Genomic DNA, 16,488 nt, shown 5'->3' with positions numbered 1-16,488 from the left:
AAACCTGGTCTATCTTTGTGTGTTTAGTTATCTGATTTTTAACTAGCTACATTATAGTGGCTGCAGTGAGCATTTAAAATATTTTGGGCAAAAGCAGTAAGTGTTTTTCAAATTACTGATAGAAAAACTATTTGAGCACATTCATAAAAAATAGCAAAAGAACACCCTAGAAATTCAATTTCTGGCTAAACATTTCTGGTTAAAATGGGAGGTGACACAAATTGCCCACTTGTTGTGATTCTGTTAATCCGCCCACAGTCCCACAGTCCCATTCTTAGTATAAATATGTGTATGCAGTTTTTAGAAACAGAAAGGTAAGGCATGAGGCAGAAGAGCATATTGTCTAGTTGAAGAGATAAAATTTACTTCACAGTTAACACTGTACAGCATTCATTTGAGGGGCTAACCTTCTATTTAGCAAGAAGCATCAAACTGTAAGATTCATTGCTTGGCCTGGATATTCCCTGCAAACAATAAGAAAGGAGTGTCTATAAAAAATGCATTATTTTCAACCTGATGGGGAGAAACGAACGTTATTCTTCAAATTTGCTTCTGCTTTGAAAGTGCTGAAGGTCCGACCGAGCGCGTGCGGCACGGCGCTCCTGCGGCTCTTACCGATTTAAAATAATAGTAATGTGCACTTCGGAGTCTTACCTCCGGAGACCTTGACCGTGAAATATGCCAAACAAAATACCGAGAAGAGAAATATCACTCAACGCAATCTGAATGTGAATCTGCTTCCAGATTCAATGTGGGGGCACGCATTCCGGGGCTCTGTCACAAATGTTTGTGCGAGAAAAATTACTCAGACTTTGGTCAGGTATGTCTCAAAGAACGCACGCAGATGAAGAACTTGGTGCGACAAGGCAGAGCTGGTTTCTCGGTCCCAGCAGAGAGGCCCGGAGGGGGTGCTTCTAGCTCCTTATCTTTCGTTTCACCAACTGTTGTCGCCAACTCGGCTGTCAGACACCTGGAGAGAGAAGAAGCGAGACCTGCAGAATTATTATATTTTGGAGGAGGAAATGCATTGATAAGTTTTATCGGGGATCCACGTTTTCGATGGTTTTCCTAAATGTTGGGGGTTGCTTTGCCATAGATATGAAACTGGGTGAGAGGAAAACCCAGGGACAGGCCACCTGGAACCCGCCATGCGGGTGCCAGCTGAGCCCTGTGGGTCCTTCGCAGAATCACGTCACATCCTTGTGGCAGGCTTCAAACCAGGGGGGGATTGCTCATTTTCACTCAGGTACCCTCCCTGGGCCCCGCCTCCCACAACAGTAATGGGTGTCAGGTAGGGTTTGGGCAGAACAGGATGAAGCCACCACCCCCCCGCCGTGTGTTAATTTATTGCTTCAGACATTGTCCTCTCCGACTCATTTTCACCCACGGGCTGCTGTGCGCAGTCCCTGCCAGTCCTGGTGGCCCCGCTCGCGCGAGGGTGCCCAGCACTGTGAAATGTCTTTCCTCTCGGCCCCCAGGAGCGAAGCTGCGCCGGCCGTGGGCGGGAATGGGACTCAGCTCCTNTTCAAACCAGGGGGGGATTGCTCATTTTCACTCAGGTACCCTCCCTGGGCCCCGCCTCCCACAACAGTAATGGGTGTCAGGTAGGGTTTGGGCAGAACAGGATGAAGCCACCACCCCCCCGCCGTGTGTTAATTTATTGCTTCAGACATTGTCCTCCCCGACTCATTTTCACCCACGGGCTGCTGTGCGCAGTCCCTGCCAGTCCTGGTGGCCCCTCTCGCGCGCGGGTGCCCAGCACTGTGAAATGTCTTTCCTCTCGGCCCCCAGGAGCGAAGCTGCGCCGGCCGTGGGTGGGAATGGGACTCGGCTCCTGCCACAGTCCTTGCGGTCCAGGCAATAGCGAGGTGTGACAGGGCAGTCGGGAGACCGGCTTTTTAGTAAACAAGAAAGGCCATTGTGATGCCGCTGCAGATCTGAGATCCCAGCGCTAGACGCCGCCTCGAGGAAATGGTGTTATTTCCTCACAAAAAGACAGGGTCACCGCTGCTTGGAATTTACATCAAAAACACCTTCGCAGGGGTTTTGTTTAGCAGTTGTGTAGAACCTGCTGGGAAGGTGTTTGCTTGTGTTTGGGAACGGAGCCAGCCCTGTCCTCCCTCCGCCCCCAGCTCTGTCCTGCACGGTGGCAGGGAGACATGGGGTCCGGGGGAAGGATCTGGGATGGGGAGAGGGGCCGTGTTTGGTTCTTCCCTCCCTCCCCGATTCCAGAGGCTGAGCTTTCAAAGACATGACTCAATTCGGGCAGCTAAACCGGCTGGAGACGGGGATGGATGAAAACCCAAGCAGTGGGCCTTGGGTCTCTCACCCTAGAAGCCTCGGACAGCCACTTGGGGCTGGAGGACCACAGGGGTACCTCCCACCCGGGGGCCTGCGCTGGCACACGGCCTCCCCGGGAAGGAAGCGAGTGTCTGATGGAAACGTCTGGGAGGCTCCTGGGCCGGAGCCTCCCAATCGGCAGGAGGCGGGCTGCCCTGTCTAGAATAAGCCCGAGGCCACGTTTCTCCTGCGGGCTCTCCGCTCCCCTCCCGAGCCGTACAGCTCACGGGGGAGAGCAGCTGTAACATCCAGCCTGGTTTTCCGTGGAAGGCCACCGTTTAGAAAGCACGTTTTCACTCGTGTGTCCTTCGCCAAACAGACTCAGACCCTTGTCATTCCAGGCGCCGTGGTGAGCACCAGACCTCTGGCACTGCAGTCCTCCTCCCAGGCACCCACTTTTCAAAACAGGCCACAGCTCATGAGCGCCACGCACCTTGCTGGCCATTTAGGGAATAATTGCGGAGCCCTGAGGTGTCAGGGACACAGAGGAGCACAGTCTCACAAGGACAGCAGTAGAAGACACGCACAGAGCCCTTGTGGTGGGGTTTCGGCGGCCGTGAAAATTGAAGTGCGCGTGAATGAGCAGCACGGCACGGGCTGGCGCCGATGCTGCAGACCCCGATTCACAGAAGAGCGTGGAGACACTTAATGCCTGCACACCTGGAGTCCGTCATCGACTGGGCCCGACAGGAAGTGAGCTTGTTAAAGGCGAGCAGTCATTCAAGAACAAAATGCCATTAATGTAAGGACACACGCTTTTTCTGATGTACACCGTCGCCGACACCCGCGGGCTCAGGGCCTGGTCAGGCTGCATAGGGAAGCCCTCCACTCAGCTTTCTAGAATTTCCGCTAAGACGCGGACTAAGGTGATTTCGAACACTCAGCATCTGTGTCGACGATCACTGTGCCGTACACCTGGTTTCCGACATCAGCAAACGCGCCACGGGAGGGGATGGCTCCAGGACTTGTTTAACAGCGCCAAAACCATGCCAATCACCCTGTTTCTGAAATCCGTAAAAGGCCGATTTAACCTCACAGGGACTCCATGCGTTCCCTCTGTTGAATCTCGGGCACCGTCGTGATGTTTGGCCAGGGTGTCGATCCCGGTGCGGTGCGATGGGGCCCTCTGCCTGAACCGGGGACTCGCACTCCGGCCGCAGCCCCGGGCTGCTCCCGGCCCCCCACCTTCGCCGTGGGAGCTGCAGGATGCAGTGTGTGTGTGGGCCACGTTCCGTGGACATCTGTGGAAGGAGGGCAGGGAGGGGGTGGCTCCGGGACAGGGGCCACGGCCACGCAGCTCATGCAGATGCTTTTGGGGACTCGCTGTCAGGGGGTCTTAACATTTCCAAAAATGCAACTCATACTGAAGGAGTTCTTTAAATAAAAACCAAAAACGTTTAACGCCAGTTTTTCTTTCCTGTCCAGGAAATGCTCCGTGATAATCTCCCTTTGTCTTACAGCTGGGATAGAGGGGTCGGAAACGGCCCCCTCTGTTTTCCAGCCCGAGTGCCCTCACCTTCAAAATGTGATAAGCGGCCCAGTTCCAGCATCCGTAAAAGGACGGCTGTGTTTATTTTTGGTCTTTTTGAAGGTGAATGGGTCCGATGACATGGAGGGGGCCCGGGGGCCCTGTGCATGCGGGCATCCATCTTCCTGGCCCCTGTACCCCTCACTTGCTAATTAACGGCACACTCGGTAGCCGGCTGTATTTTATCTGCGACTTCGGGACTCACAGTGGTTCTCTGGGCGGCTGCTGTGGATGAGCTGGCTGTCTGTGCATCAGGTGACGAGGAAGGGCACTGGGCAGCGGGGACAGCCCCAGCCCGCTGTACCACGTGTGTCCACGGCGGGTCGGTCCCGGACGCCCCGTTCCATACATTATTCCTAACTTGCCACGCCGTGTCCTGGCACCGAATCAGCATCTCCCCAACTCTGTTACCACAAATCATTTTGTAATGCAGCTCCCTGAGTGCTGGGGACACGGGCAGAGCAATACCAGTCACAGTGGTGGCAGAGTCGCCAGGAACTCCCAGAGCTGGACTCAGAGAAATGTTGCTGCACCCAACCTGGCTGTCACGCTGGCACCACAGGCCACCTGGGCCCAGATGCCTTGTCAGTTTTTCATTTCAACGTGACTGGGGGGGGGGGGGCGCGAGTGAGCCCAGCAGGGCTCTGGCTTGTCCCCTCTGGTCTGGGCCATGGAGATCCACCTGCAAGGGAGATTGAAGCCAGCTCGCTCTCAATCCCAGTGACAAAGGTCAGACCCTGAGAAGGCAGGTTGGGGGCCATGGCCAGCCCAGCAGACCCCTCCCACAGCGCCGCACGCTGTCACCAACCCATCCTGGAAGCGCACTCACCCCCACAGCTCTGGGGCTGTGAGAAATGGGGTCCATGTGTCCCTGGGGTGGCGCTGTCATGGGACTCTCAGGGGACCACTGCCCCCACTGCAGAGGCTGTGTCTGGGTTACCCGGGCGACCTCATCGCCTTGGGGCCAGGTGGCCACGCCTGTGTGGGGTGGGATGCTCAGGGGAAAGGTAGCTTCTCTGCTCCTGTCTAAATTTCTATTTTTGGAACATAACTTCTTTTCAGAGGCATTGAAAGAAAGGTGTAGCAAAGGAGAAAGAGACTTACCTTCCTTACCCAGTAGCCTGGTTCACACGAGTCTCTGCGAGTGTACAAAGTCAGGTCACCCGTCCACAGCGGTGGGGCAGGGGTGGGTCACGGGGAGTGAGGGCCTCAAACACGATGTGTTAACTCGGTAAACCGGCATAGAGACGCGCACACAAAGATCCCAGGTTCTGTGCTGGAAGCGCGCACAGACAGCTAGACTGAGAGAGGCTAGGATCTTTTCTCCCCCTGTGCTATTACCTGGCTCTGGGGTCTGGGACACAGCTGGTCTCCGCGCCGCGTCGGTGCTGCGGTCTCCATGGGCCTGACCCCACGTCCTCGGGTTCCATGGACCTGGGGGTGGGGGCAATGCCCTCCCTTCCTCCCAGTCTCACCCAGAGAGTGAGTGAGACGGGCAGGGAAGGGTTTTCATGCCTGCCCCAGCGTCTGTGTTTCCTGAACCTTCTCTCAGCGGTAAAGGCCACGCGACCGCCCCTTTTCTTGGGGACTTCAGAGCAGCCTTGCTGTGCTGGGATGACAAACAAGGTAAGTGGCTGTCTCCATAATCTATTTTGCTAGTCACTGCAGGAACCTGCCCCTCCCTGCTTGTGGCCTGTGTCACCAGAGGGGAAGAAAAATGACTCCATGGGGGAATCATTTGATCCTGAAACTGACGCTCAGCACTGGGCCAGCAGGCCGCCTTGTCACTGCTCCCGATGTCCCCGACTTGCTAGAGGCTGCGCCTGCCTTTTCTTGGGCAGGGAAACTGAGGCCCGGAGAAGTGGGTGTGTGCCTTCGAGCTGAGGAAAACCAGGCAGGCCATCCAGAGCGAGCCAGAATGCCGGCGGACCCGGGCAGAAGGGCCAGCTGCCCCTGCAGCCTGTCGGTCTCCGTGGTGTGAGCAGGCCCTTCAGCCACGCCAGGCTCAGAGGCAGCGTCTGCCCCCACCTGGGTCACACTCCTCTCCCCCTCGGGGTTGGGGGTGGGGAGGGAGAGATTGAGAGAGAGAGAGAGAAACAGAGAGAACTGGCAATGCCTGACATTCACATCAGGGTTCTGGGTCTCAGCTCTTGTCGGCTCCCAGAGAGTCAGTGCGTTGTCAGAGCTGGTGCCTTAGCTCGGCCCGTCCTCCCTCCCTCCCTCCTCCCGTCCTCCCTTCTCCCTCCCTCCCTCCCTCCCTTCCTTCCCATTGTCTTTATTTGGACAAGGAAAACACACTTATGCACATGCTGACATTTTCAAATAAATAAAATGCAATTTATATTGAACCATTGTGGAATGCCTTCAATGGAGGCTACTATAAAATGTGTTTAGTAATAGATAAAAAATATTAAGACCTTATTTTTAAAGTAGCTTTGGATTCATAGCCGAACTGAGGGGAAGGCACAGAGACTTCCCATAGAGCCCGGCCAGCCCCTCATGCACGGCCCCCCATCTACTCACCCCCAGTTGGTGTGTGTGTTACAGCTGCAGAGCCCACGGTCCATGGGCCTCGTTCACAGCGGGTACGGCCCACTCAGTGGGTCTAGAGGACGGCACAGCAGGTCCCCATGACTGTGTCACACAGAGCAGCTTCACGGCCCTGAGGACCCTCTGCACCCTCCTGGTCATTCATCACCTGCCCCCTGTCCCCCCCCCCACAGGCCCTGCACCATCTCCAAACTGTCACCACACCTGGAACGTCACTGAGTGGGACTCATGCAGTGCTCAGCTTTCAGATCGGCCCCTGTCACTCAGCCGTGGGCACTGAAGTCCTCTGTGTCCTTTCTGGACGTGGGACCTCATTTCTTCCCATCACTGAGTGACAGTCCACTGCCTGGACCTGTTGCGGTCTCCCCCTCCCCAACACCGGAGGGCTCCTGGGTCCCAGCAAACACCAGGCACACAGTTCTGTGGGCCTCGCTTCCCACTCCCTCGGGGAGACACCAAGGGACATGCTGCTTGGGCTTTGGAGCCCAGATTTGAGTCACGGGTCCCTAAATATGCCTGCGTCCTCGTCCTCAGAACTGCGAATGCTACGGCATGTGGCAGAGGGGACTTTGTGTATGTGCTGAAGTCACAGATGGGGAGATGGTCCCGAGCTCTTGGGCTGGGTCTGGTGTCACCACAAGGTCCCTGGAAATGGGCAGGAGAAGGTGGCTGAGTGGTAGGACAGGTGACAGGAGAAGCAAGAGCTTGACGCAACACAACGGAGGGGTCATGAGCCGAGGGATGGGGTGTCTCTAGACGCCGGGAGGGGCAGGGGTTCCCCACGGAGCTTGTGGGAACAATGCAGTCCTGACCTCAACTCAATCTGAGACCTCCGACCTCAGCACTAGAAGAGAAATGTGGCTTTAAGCCACTTGGACGATGGCAGTCTGTGACAGGAGTGACAGAGAACTAAGCCCGGCAGTGTGGGCCCCTCCTGGGAGCCCTGCCCCTCCGCCTCCCAGGAGCCCCAGGATCCTTGCAGGCCTTGCAGTGTGACCTTCCTCCGACCCCAGGAGAAGCCTTCGGTGTATGGGGACGACGGAATGGGGACGATGGAGTGCTCACTGTGATCTCGGAGGAAGGCATGGCCGATGCCGTCATTTCTTAGACTCAAGAGAGTAGGGCTTTGAGTCTTGATGTTAAACACCGTATGTCTTTGTACTCGTGGGTGGGCTGCCCCCTTCGTATTTCTGGCTGGTCTAGGACCACAGAGGGTCTCAGGAGAAAGGCGATCGTGTGAGACCGTCCAAGGAACGGGATTTGGATAAATTCTGGGTAAACAACCAAGTTTTCAGATGGTTTTCCAGTGCAGATGTGGGAGCTGTGTGAGAGCCACGCACCGTCCCTCGGCAGTCTGCGGAGCCGCGTGGGTTGCCGGACGGGAACTAGGAGTGGCCTGGAGAGCGACCCGCCAGGACCCTGGGGCAGGGGACACACTCAATCAACCCCCGTGGTCGTGCCTGCGTCCTGGCCTCCTGCAGAGCCGCGCCCTCGGCGGCCGGAGACGCCCTGCGCACCCAGTGCTCTGCCCCCTTGGGGGTGGCCACGTGGCCCAGGCGAAACCCCCTCTCAGTGCCAAGCCACCCTGGGGAGTGCCGCCACTTTGAATAACCCACTTCCTGAGTTCGAGGCTTCCTAACATTGGCTGCACGGGTCGTTGCTTGCGGCTTTTCAGCCCCGGGGGTCTGGGATTCGCTCCCATTCATTCTCTGGGGTCCGCTCCTGATGCCCGCTTGCTCTACTCAGCTCCCCCTCCCCCTTTCCCAGCCGGGCCCCGCGTTCTGCTGAATGCCCTGTGCCCCTGGAGGGCCCCAGACTGTGGGCCACAGGCTGGTCCTTGGATTTTGTCTTACTGATAACACCTGTAGGAGCATCACTCACATGGTTCCGGTTTTTAACAAGCCGGCTAGTTCAGGAGTAAATAAAACACTAGGTAATGGCACGACTCCTTCAGGGGCTGCGCTTTATGGAACACACACTCGCCCACACACTCACAGACGAGGCTAGTGGCTTTGTTTATTTTAGAACCCACTTTCCCGCCTCAGCAGAAACGATGTGAATTGTGGCGGGAAGGCAGAGCCGACAGGGAAGTGTTTTAAAGGTAAAAACCCAACTCCGACGGTGGGGCCCCATGTCGCACCGCCCGGGCGGGTCACCCCTGTGCTGCTGGGATTTTCCATCAGAAGGACGGGAAGGAGGATCAGACCGAGACTGAAATTCTGACTTTTCCTCTAAACGCTTGCTGCCCCTTCAGCGTGACATAAAACCCCAACTCAGCGACATGAAGGTGTGCAGCGGGACCTCCCCAGGTTTTCCACAGGGGCATTCGAGAACCGGGCTCGGCCATGCACCCTGTTCCTGGTTGGAGCGCAGACCGAATTCAGGAGCCACTCCACGGGTGGGGCTGAAACTTTCTGCAGCCTGGGGACCGTCACAAATGCCAAGGAGCGCCAAGAAAGACTTGTGAAAAACAAGGAAGCCTAGAACACTGAAAGAAGCAAGCAGGATAGCAGACCGGAAATTCACAGGAAGCTCTAAGAAATAGAAAGAGACGAGTAACAACTTACAGTAAGTTCCCCCTTCACGTGTACACTCTGTTCCTTTCTTTGCTATGATGTAAACTGTGTTGTACTTGTTTGTCTGTAGTGTGGTTTTTTTTACAGCAATGGCATAAACAGACATCCGAGACTAACTGAATTAATAATCATTGGACCATTTCCACTGGGGACCTCGGTTCTCTGCAAATCTGCCTGCATCTGACTATGCTTTCTGAAGGGACAGGCAAGCAGTGGGGATTTTTGCTCACCTGCACTGTATTTTTGGTATAAAAGATGTTCGTTTCTTTTTCCGAAGAACCGATTTGACGCTGACTGGTGACGGAGAATCGATCTTCTACTAAGTGTTGACATCCCCCAAATGATGGACGTTTAACGTACAGCTGGCCACAGTGGGTAGGGATCGAGTCCTAAACACAGTGACCAGAAAGAATGTGAACTGCTTTTCTGTGACGAGTGTGGTGGTGATGGTGGTGGCGGTGGTGATGGTGATGGTGGTGATGGTGATGGTGGTGGTGGTGATGGTGATGGTGGTGATGGTGATGGTGGTGATGGTGGTGATGATGATGGTGACGGGGATTTTGAGAAAAGTGTTAACTCAATACTATAAGAAAAAAATGATGCAACTTCCAGGGAGCACGGCATGGTAGTTCCTCGGGTTGTTAAACGCACAGTTCCCATGTGGCCTGGCAGTTCTGCTCTTGGGTGATACCCCCAAAACTGAAAGGAGGGACTTGAGTGGCGTTTGTACAGCTGTGTTCCTGGTGGCATTATTTGCAACAGTGAACAGGTGGGAGCAACTCAAGAATCTGTTAACAAATGAGTAAATAGACAAAATCGTATACATATACCCAAATATTGAACTATTACTATTAACAAGGGAGTAAGTTCAGACGTATGCCACAACATCGCGAAGGTTGAGGACACTGTGGTAGGTGAAACAAGGGATCACTAAGGACAAATACTGCGTGATTCCGGTTACGGGAGGCCCCCAGAGCAGCAGAACTCGGAGACTGGGAGTGGACCAGGGTCCCCGCGAGTGAAGGTGGGAGGGAGGGGAGCTTTCAGTTTTGTGAGGTGAGAAGCATCCCGGAGATGGATGGTGGAAAGTGCCCCACGACATAAATGTCTTCCATGCTGCTGAACGGTGCCCTTAAAAATGGTTAAAACGGTAATTTCATGCTATAGGTGTCACTGCGGTTAAAACAATTAAGCACAAAGAAGAGGCAAAACACAACTGAATCTGTGCAGCGCTACTTCAGGCTGGTCTGGACACAGGCCCATGTAGAACAGCATGTACTTGACATCTCAGAACACGGGGCAAAAGCGAAGGGGAGCGGACGGTGATGGGCGCTCTTGCCCGCGCGCAGCCGAGTAAGGCCGGTGTGGTACTTGCACTCTGAACTGCGTCCCGGGCCCCTTGGTGGGCTGCGAGCTCGCCCCCAGCTGCCGAGCGGCCCTGCTCGCAGCGGCCCCCTCACCCCCTGCCCCTTCTCCAGCAGGGGCTCCACGGAGAGGCTCGCTGCCCCGAGCCGACGCATGCGCCCCAGGGCAGCCCGCCGCCGTCTTGCACGCTGGATGTTTCTTCACTCAAATGACAATTTTCATGCGTGTTTTCCATGCAGCTCCAGAATGCAGCATTCATTTTCAACGCTGTGTATAATATTCCTTTGAGTAAATATATCCACATTTATTCATCCAGATCCTGTCAGTGGACTTTTGAATTGTTTCCAGGGTTTTTCTTTCCCTAGGGTGAAAAAATGAAACGGCTGTGAGCATTCTTGTACCAAGTGTGCAGGCACCTCAGGCGCACGTTCGCCTGACAGTGCAACTGCTGGTCTGCAGGCCACGAGGTGCGCGCGTTTCCCAGACACGGCCACGGTCTCACCAGGGCTGCGCCCAGGGACACTCCCCCGGGCAACAGACCCCGTTTGTCTTCCATCTGCCACTTCCCCGCAAGCAGGTGTGGTCGGGCTTCAGATGCTTGCCAGGTCAGTGGCGAAGTGTGTAGCTCCTTGCAGCCTCAGCCGTGCTGACTGGAGAGACCGGGCCCCTTTGCCATCTCTGTAGGTTGTTTATATTTCGGCGGAAGATCCGTCTGCGCATTTTGCCTGAAACAGAGCTGTACTTTGCTCCTTTTCCAAACTGTGGGGTCCACGGTATGAACCTAGCTGTGTTTGCTTTATTTTACAAATACACCATGCTTCATTTCTGTGTACACCTCCACAAGTATTTGGTTTTCAGAGGAAACCAAAATGCTGCTATGAACATGGGGCGTTTGCCGGGGCAAGCCTGTCTGGGGGGAGGTGCCGGAGTCCATGGCTGGGTCCGCGTGTACACACCCGTTTAGTTAGGAGACAATGTCACATGGCTCGCCAGGGCAGTCTAGTCCATTGGCTCCTCTATCACCCACGTGTCGGGGTCCCAGTGCCGCCCCACAACCCACCGACGCTTGCGGTTGCCTATCTCTTACATTTCAGCCTTTGTGTCGAGTGTCATGTTATTTGTTACCGGGCTTTAACTTCACCTGCGTTTCCATGATCACTGGTGAGACTGAGAACCTTCCCCTAATCACACCGGCGACTTGGACGTACCGGCCTGTAAAATGCCCCTCCCGTTCCTTACTCAGTTTCCTGTTCTTGTTGGTCCCTAGAATTCTTTATATATTCCAGACAGGAAAGCTTATGACTGATATGTTGTCAATTTGAAGTATTTTAATTCTGCCCTGGTCTAATCTCCCATATCATTATAATGATTATTTTTCGGTTTCTTTCATTAAATGTATTTTATTGATTATGCTGTTACAGTTGTTTTATTTTTTCTCACCTTTATTTCCCTCTACCTTGTACTCCCCCTCCCACCTGCATTCCCCCACCTGAGTTCATGTCCATGGGTCACCCATGTAAGTTCTGTGTCTTCTCCATTTCCTGTACTATCCTTACCCCCCGCCCCATCTGTTCTGTACCTACCATCTATGTTTCTCACTCCCTGTGCTGTTCCCCTCTCTCTCCCCTCCCCCGCTGATAACCCTCCGTGCGATCTCTAGTTCTGCGAGTCTGCTCCTGTTCTAGTTGTTTACTTAGTGCATTTAGTTAGTTTTTAGGTTCTGTTGTGGATAGTTGTAAGTTTGTTGTCATTTTACTGTCTGTATTTTTAATCTTCTTCTTTTGTCCTTTTAACATTTCGTATAATAAAAGCTTGGTGACGATGAACTCCTTGTCTTGACCTTATCCGGGAAGTACTTTATCTGCCCTTCCATTCTAAATGAAAGCTTTCCTGGACAGAGTCATCTTGGTTGTAAGTCCTTGCCTTTCATGACTTGGAATACTTTTTTCCAGCCCCTTCTTGCCTGTAAGGTCTCTTTTGAGAAATCAGCTGACAGTCTGATGGTCACTTCTTTGTAGGTAACTGTCACCTTTTCTCTTGCTGCTTTTAAGATTCTTTATCTTTAATCTTGCCTAATGTAACTATGATGTGCCTTGGTGTGTGCTTCCTTGGGTCCAACTTCTTTGGGACTCTCTGAGCTTCCTGGACTTCCTGGAAGTCTGTTTCCTTTGCCAGATTGGGGAAGTTCTCCTTTATTATTTGTTCAAATAAGTTTTCAATTTCTTGCTCTTCCTCTTCTCCTTCTGGCACCCCTGTGATTCAGATGTTGGAACATTTAAAGCTGTCCCAGAGATTCCTAAGCCTCTCCTCAGTTTTTGAATTCTTGTTTCTTCATTCTGTTCTGGTTGAATGTTTCTTTCTTCTTTCTGCTACAAATTGTTGATTTGAGTCTGGTTTCCTTCCTGTCACTGTTGGTTCCCTGTGCATTTTCCTTTATTTCACTTTTCATAGCCTTCACTCTTTCCTCTATTTTGTGACCATACTCAACCATTTCTGTGAGCACCCTGATTACCAGTGTTTTGAACTCTGCATCTGATAGGCTGGCTATCTCTTCATCGCTTAGTTGTATTTTTTCTGGAGCTTTGATCTATTCCATCATTTGGGCCATATTTTTAGTCTCAGCACACCTGTTACATATAAGGGGCAGAACCTCAGGTATTCACCAGGGCAGCACATGTCACTGTGCTGTATGTGGGGGAGGGCCCAAGAGGGAACAGTGGCTCCTGCTCTGCTCTCTGCTGGCTTTCAGTCACTTTTCCCCACTACCCACAGCAAATTGGGCCCTTTTGGTGCTGATCTGCCCAGGTGTGGGCTTGTGTACGTTCTAGGACCCTGTGGGTCTCTCCACTGAACTCTCCTGTGAGGCTGGGAGTTTTTCCCACCACTGCAACCCCAACAGGTATTTTCAGTAGGAGGTTTGAGGCTTTATTTTCCCACTGGAGCCCTGGGTGGCGGGTCTGGCTTGCTCCCCGGTAGTTCCTCCCAGTTTATCTACACCGAATGTGGGACCACCCATTCCACCAGCTACCACCTCACTACAAGTCCTCTCCACCCAGCTGCCTGTCTCCACCCCTCCTACCGGTCTGGGTGAGTATTTCCTCTTTAACTCCTTGGTTGTTAGAATTCTATACCATTAGATTTTCTGGCAGTTCTGGTTGTTGTTTGTTTTTAAATTCGTTGTTGTCCTTTCGGTTGTGCGAGGAGGAACAGTGTGTCTACCTACACCTCCATCTTGGCCGGAAGTTGACATTATAACAATTATTAATTCCCATAACAAATGTTTAGATTTTCCTTCTGTTTATTTCTCATTCTTTCTTGTATCTCCCACTTTTTTCCTAGGAAAAAATTTTGTTCTACTAGATTTTTTAACCTGAAAAGTGTGTTTCTTTTTACCATCCCTCCTGAAGAGAAAGATGATGTTTCTGGTAGGCTTTACTTCTCCTTTAGCACGAGTGTGACGCTAGCCCATGGGCGGGCAGCTCTCATTGTGCCTGCTGAGAAGTCTGCTGTCAGCCCAATAGGCGGCCCTTTGTCGGGATCGGCTCCGAGCTCCTGCCGCTTTCAGAACGTCTCTGGGTTTCATCCTGGGGTTTTTCTGCTGAGTCTCCCACGCGGTACCCCGTTTCCTGTGTGCTTGGACCACCTCCATAATCGACTTGCATGTGATGGAGGTTACTGGGTGAAAACCCTGGCAGCCCAGCTGAGTACATTTCTCTTCTTAGAAGATGCTCCCTTGATTTCATCTGGGCGGGGAGCCAAGAGTCACCGCATCAGTCTGATTCGGGAGCAGGGGTGTCAAGCTAGTTTTCGCCGGGGATTGCGCCAGCCTCGCGGTTGCCTTCAAAGGGCTGAATGTAACTTCAGGACTGGGTAAACATAACTGCTGCTTAACAGTTAAGTGCGAGTTTGGTGCTGCCACCAGGCAGAAAGAAGGTGCCGGGCTGGATAAAAAAAGGTGGAGGGCAGGATTTGGCCCCAGTCCTTGTGTTTGCCCCCGTGTCCTAGAGTCTCAGCTGGACTCTGTGTGACAGTTTCAGCTCTCTCATCCCCCAGAGGCCCGGCATCTTGCCCCCACCCCAACGCGCAGAGCCAACTTCAGCATGCTGACTGCTGGGCCCACCCGGTGTGACTCCTCCCTGCCTTCTACCTGCTGCTCTTCCTGCTCTGAGTTCCACTCACACCCGGCAGCTTCGGCCGAGCTTCTTTCCTTCCACTTGCAGCCCCCTCTGATGGGGAGCTGCCTCTCCCCAGAGGAGCGCCCTTGTGCACGTCTAGTCCAGCGTCCTGCCTAAAATGGAAGCAGTGGCGTTCCCGAGGTGTGCTGGCTTCTGCCCTAGCCTGACATCACTGTTCCGATTTTAACTGCCCTGTGTGGAAGCTGAGACACACTGTTTCCGATTGTTCGCTCACAAACCAAGAGAGAAGCAGGATAGTCAGTCCCCTGCATACACTTGTGAATTTGGGAAACTTCTCCTGCGCCATGAATTTTTCAAACTCCCAATGCAGGTGCCTTGTCCACTGATCCTCTTTCCTAATTTCTGGGGCTCATTGTGTGGTTTTGGCAAGTGCTCAATACCTGTTTGCTCTTTGGCTAGGTCCAAGTATTTCACCTTGTCTTCTAATCGGAATCTCTGATATTTTACTTTTGTTTGCCAAAGAAAAGCAGATAACAAGACTTTCTAAATTGTGCAGGCTAGGATTTTAATATGCATAGGAAAGGTATGCTAGTGTGAAAATCTGAATTTAATGCTGAAGAAAGAAATGGTTTATTCATCTCTATCGATGTATTTTTATTTTGTTTTTAAATTTGGGAGGAATTCGATGCCATCATGGGAAATTGGGGTCAGAATTGGCCCCACCTGCTCCGCCTGCCCTACTAAACGCCGATGGATTCCAGGAAGGGGCGGGAGGGGCCAAGGTGGCCCCACTCCCCAGTGTTCGCCGTTTTGTGGGGGCCCCGCTGCCAGTGCGAGGGTGAGGCCTGCTTGTGCTTCTACCAGAAAAATACAGTGATGGTGATAGAAAGTATGCGATCACCTGGACGTGCATTTGTTGCACACGACCAGAACCCGTGCCTTGCTGAGACACCTGCAGAAGCAGCTGCCCTACGTGAAGGTCACACGGGGCGAAGCCTATGGCAAGACACTGAGCCCCCAGTCCTTGCCACTGACAGGCACGTGAGATCAAGTGTGGACTCTTCCCGTGCCCCTTCCGGACGCAGGCCCTTGGCGGCCGCCCTCCTGAGCTGTGCCCTGGGGCACTGTGGAATAACAATGTGTGTACCACTGTGTTTGTGGTACTGGTTTTCTTAGCAACCAGCTAGATAATAATAGGTAGCTAATGACTAGCTATGAGATAACAGGTAGCAGGAGGTTCTGCTTCAGGGTAAGCCGCCAGAATAACAGTTCTTTCTCCCTCCTTTGGCTGTGGGCCGTCGGCCAGAGTCACGTGGCTGTCAGGCCATGGAAGGACGGGCACATGAGAGGCAGACTGGGAGCGCAAGCTTGGGCTTTTGGCAGAGTCTGGATGCCTCACAGGGCTCTCTGCCAGGTTGCGCCCCAACGCCGCACGTGTGCAGAGACAAAACACGCAGCTCAAAGTGGATTGAGCCATGCGTGACCTTCAGGTGCTCATGTAGTCGCTGTAACCGCAGCACCTCGCACCCCGGGTCTCTGGGAGGGCAGAGCGCAGCCGCCGGATACTAGCGCAGTCAGACCCTCAAAACAAAGACATTTGCAGACTCCACGCCAGAGCACCTCTGTGCCTGCTTGTTTAACGTAATGTAGTCATTACGGCCGTGAGTGTTCCTAATAAAGGATGAAAATGGGCTGTGTGCTCTGCTGCTTGCAGGAACCCCCTTCCCGTTTTACAACGTGGAAGCTGACATTTGCTTGCCCTTTATCTGTGGAATATTTAATCAAGTCCGACCTGTAAGAAATGAGGAGTTTTTACTTTATCCAAAGCCTATGCCCCACGGAACAGGCCCGGGACTTAGGACGGGGCCCACAGAAGGAATGTGACAGTTGGTCACCAGGGTGAACCTGGAGGGAGCCTGGGAAGGCAGGGGCCATGCGGTGCTGGGGTTGGTGGTGGGTGGTAACACTGAGGTTGGTGGCAGTTTTAATCCAT

This window comes from Sturnira hondurensis, unplaced genomic scaffold (genome assembly GCF_014824575.4).
Source record: "Sturnira hondurensis isolate 20B ecotype Veracruz unplaced genomic scaffold, ASM1482457v3 Scaffold0007208, whole genome shotgun sequence".
NCBI lineage: Eukaryota > Metazoa > Chordata > Mammalia > Chiroptera > Phyllostomidae > Sturnira > Sturnira hondurensis.
The sequence above is the reverse complement of the archived record's forward strand: the minus strand, read 5'-3'. Positions refer to the sequence as shown.